We start from the raw sequence: 4,462 nt of genomic DNA on the forward strand, positions 1-4,462 counted from the left end.
GCTGATGAACAAGGACTGATCCAGAGACGGAGAGGCATTGATTGGACTGTCGGGACTTGGAGGGAAGGTAGGGGAGGGTGGGGGTAAGGGGGAAAGATCAACCAAAGGACTTATATGCAAGCATATAGGCCTAATCAATGGACATGGACAACGGGGGGGGGAGGGCATGAGCAGGGGTGGGGGGGGTGGGGGGTAGAGGGTAACGTGGGGACAAGGACACATATGTAATATCTTAATCAATAGAAAATATATTAAAAAAAAAGAAAGAAAAAGAAAAAAAAATAAAAAAATAAAAAAAAAACCTACAAACCATTTGTCAATGTGTTTGTTCCACTTTATACTCCTTCCAGTAATGTCAAGTGCTCCATTTGTCATGGAACATGACATCTTTGTCAAAATGCTATTAGTTTTTTTTTAATTTTGGCTTTTTTGGTGGTTGTATAGCGGTATCTCATTGTGGTTTTAATTTGCATTTTCCTGATGACAATTATGTTAATCACTTTTTATGTGCCTGTTGTCCATTTTATGTTCTTTTGTGAAGTGTCTTAAGTATTTGGGTATTTTTATCAGGTTATCATCATTATTGATATTTATATTATGGATCCTTGTCCTTTGTTGCATATATGTATTGCAAATATTTTCTCACAATTTGTGCCTTACATTATCTTCTTATTAATATCTTTTGATGAATAGGACTTTTTAATTCTGATGAAAACTAATTCGTCCATTTTTTAAAAGAGTTATTAGTGCTTCTTTTGTCCTGCCTAAGAAATCTGCCTGCCCTAACATCATGGAGATCGTCTCTTTTATTTCATTTCCATAAGCTTTATAGTTTAACTTTCACATTTAGGTCTATGGGTCATTTCAGACTATTTTTATACATAGTTTGAGGTGGTAATAAGGGCCTTTTCCCCCCCATATCTTTATCCAGGATTTCTCTGGACAAGTAGGGTCAGAAAATACTTTGTGTGAGAGACTGTTCTAGTTATTGTAAGATGTTTAGCAGCATTCCTGGCCTCCACCCACTAGATGCCAGTAGCGCCCCTACTCAGTTGTGACCATCAAAAATGTACCAGACATTGCAGCATGTCCTCCATTGCAGTGGGGGCAGGGGGAAAATTGCTTCTGGTAGAAAGCCACTGCTCTATACAATTGTTCCAGCATCATCCTTTCACCATTGGATTACCTCGGCACCTTTTTTCAAAATTTAATTATTGTATGCATGTGGATTTTTTTTCCTGGACAACCTATTCTACTCATATGATCTATTCGTCTTAATTACAACATTATCACAATATACCAATGCTGTATTTCTCATTGTTTTAAAATCAGGTAGTAGAAAGTGCTTCAACTCTGTTCTTCTTACAAGATTTTTTTTATATTAAGTAAATTGAATTCTGAAACCTTCTAAAAATTTAATTTGTTCTGATAGTTGTTCTGTAGATTTCTTAAGATTTTCTACAAATCCAAAGATGTCATATGCAACTAAAGATATATTTACTTTCTCCTTTCCAATCTGCATGCCTTTTATTCTTGTCTTATTGCACTGAGCAGAACATCTGGTACGATGTTTTAAAGAAAGTGAGAACACATACTTTTGCTTCACTCCCAATCTTAGAGAGAAAGCACTCAATATATCACCATTAAATATAATATTTACTATAGGTTTTTAGTAAATGCTCTATGTGAGATTAACAAACTCTCATCTATTAACAAAGTCTGTCTTGTCTATTTCTACTTTTTTGAGAGTTTAAGATTAAAATAGCTTAGTATTGGCATGGCTTATTTTTTTTCTACCTTTTATTTCAATCTGAGCCTTTATATTTGGCGAACACCTTTTTTAGAGAGCACATAGTTGGTCTTGTGTTTTTATATGCAGTCTGACAAACCCTGCCTTTAAAGTGGAGTATTCAGTCCATTTTCATTTACTGAAATTAGTGACATAGTTTGTTTAAGTTTATTTGGTTTCTAATTGTCCACTCTGATTTTTGTCCCTTTCTTCTTCTTGTCTCCCTTCTTTTGGATTAACAGAATATTTTTAGAATTCCATTTTATATCTCAATATAATTTTGTTATAGCTATTCTAGTAATTACAATATTTATCCTTTACTTATTATTGCCTACTTTAAAATAATACTGTAGTGCCCGGACACCATAGCTCAGTGGTTGAGCATCAACCTATGAAGAATGAGGTCGCAGTTCGATCCCTGGTCAGGGCACATGCCCGGGGTTGCCACTCCATCCCCAGTGTGGGGTGTGCAGGAAGCAGCCGATCAATGATTCTCTCTCATCATTGATGTTTCTATCTCTCTCTCCCTCTCCCTTCCTCTCTGAAATCAATAAAAATATATTTAAAAAAATAAAATAATACTTTAGATGAAATAGAAGAACCTCAAAACAGTTTATCCTATAATTCCATTTACCCCTTTTCTATCCTTTGTGTTATTGTTGTCATATATTTTCCTTCTACATATATTATATATTCTATAGGTAATGTGATATTTTGATCTTAAACAAGCAGTTGTTTTAAAGAAATTAAGAAATGGAAAGGTCATTTGTTGTTATTGTTGTTGTTTGTTTCTTACATTTACCTAAGTAGTTATCATTTCCAATGCTCTTCATTCCTTTCTGTAGATTCTGGTTCCCATTTTATGTTGTTGAGTCAACCTGAAAAAAATTCCTTTAGCATTTTGTTTAGCACAAAACTTGTACCAAAATATTCTTTCATTTTTTACTGTATATAGATTTCTGGTTGAAATATTGTTGTTATTGTTGTTTAATTATTTGAAGCTATCATACTGTTGGTTTTTGATCTTTATTAATTTCTGATAAGAAATTAGGTATTATTCTCATCTTTGTTCCCACACATAAGTGTGTCTTTTGACCTCTAGTTGCAGGATATTTTTCCTTTAAATTTGATTTTTAGCAGTTGACAATTATGTGCCTAGTGTGGCTTTCTTGGTATTTCTCTTACTTGTGATTCACTGAACTAACTGGATCCTTAGGTTGATTTTTTTAAACAAATTTATAAAAATTTTGGCCATTACTTCTTAAAATATATTTTTGTTCCATTCTCCATCTCCTTTCCCACTGAGACTCCTATTATATATGTGTTAGATCAGTTGATATTGCTCCACAAGTTACTGGGTCTCTGTACATTTTTTTAAATCTTTTATACTCTCTGCTTTAGTTTGGATAATTTCGATTGATATATGCTGTTAAAATGAATCTATTTTGATTATATCTCTAGTGCCAGTGCACAACACTTAATGTATGGTGTGCCATACATTTTTCTTCTAAAGTATGCCAATGGATTTTCACTGGATTTTTGCAGTAGACAATAAGTTCTTTCCACTTTGGATAGAGTGACTTCCATCTCCCAGCACTCTGTATCCTCTCTCGCGTCAGTGTTTTTTTTTTTTTTGAAATATATTTTTATTGATTTCAGAGTGGAAGGGAGAGGAAGAGAGAGAGATAGAAACATCAATGAGAGAGTGTCATTGATCGGCTGCCTCCTGCACGCCCCCCACTGGGGATGGAGCCTGCAACCTGAACATGTGCCCTTTACTGGAATCGAACCAGGAACCTTCCAGTCCGCAGTCCAATGCTCTATCCACTGAACCAAAACAGTTAGGGCTCTCGCATCAGTTTATTTCTCAACTCTTTGTACAAGTTGCTCTGTGTCAGCCCTTGAGGGCTTTTACCCAGTACAAGACTAGCCCTTGTTCAAAGACTTGAGCAAAACCCACATGCAGATTTCTGGGCACTCTCCATATGGTCAGCTCCCTTGTTTTCAGTCTCTGCTACACAAATTTCAAACATTTCTGCAGACCTAAACTGATCTCTGCCTCGTCAGAGGCAAGCCTCTGTTTTCTGCTGGGTTCCACCTACCTGCACCACAGTCAGGAAAATGCCTCAGGGCATAAGGCAGGGTAAACCTGGGGCACATTACCTGTGTTTTCCTTCTCTCAAGAATCGCTGTCCTGTACTATCTGTTTACCAGTTCCTCATTCAATTTTCCCAGTTTTATAATTGTTTATGTCAGAATAAGTCCAAAATGAATGTCTTAGTCATGGATGGATGCAAAAGTCTATCATCTCTCAGCCTTTTGGCTAAGTCAAGTGTAGTATCTGTTCTTATCAATTAAATAAATTTTGGAAAATTGCATAAGTGAATAAACCTTGGCAGAATCAGGAACTATTATTTTAAAAGTATGCTTTGCTAATTATCCTAGCAACCTCTTATACAGACTCATCCATCCATCATGTGTCCCATTCACTAGAAACATGTTTTTAGATCCAAATACTTATTAACATACTAGGAGCCTGGTGCACAAAATTCGTGCATGGGTGGGGTCCCTAGGCCTGGCTGGCAATCAGGGCTTATTGGGCCATCTTGCCTAGTCCTGATCAGGGCCTGCCAGCTGCCAGCCAGGGCCTGCTGGATGTGGGGAGGGACCACG

At 36.3% G+C, this 4,462-nt stretch overlaps 1 pseudogene; it reads left to right on the top strand.

Annotated features, from left to right (window-relative positions):
* Positions 1-4,092: 4,092 nt before the first annotated feature.
* On the top strand, positions 4,093-4,243 carry LOC118677751 (annotated as a pseudogene).
* Positions 4,244-4,462: the final 219 nt, after the last annotated feature.

The sequence above is a fragment of the Myotis myotis genome, unplaced genomic scaffold (genome assembly GCF_014108235.1).
Source record: "Myotis myotis isolate mMyoMyo1 unplaced genomic scaffold, mMyoMyo1.p scaffold_m19_p_2, whole genome shotgun sequence".
Classification (NCBI taxonomy): Eukaryota; Metazoa; Chordata; class Mammalia; order Chiroptera; family Vespertilionidae; genus Myotis; species Myotis myotis.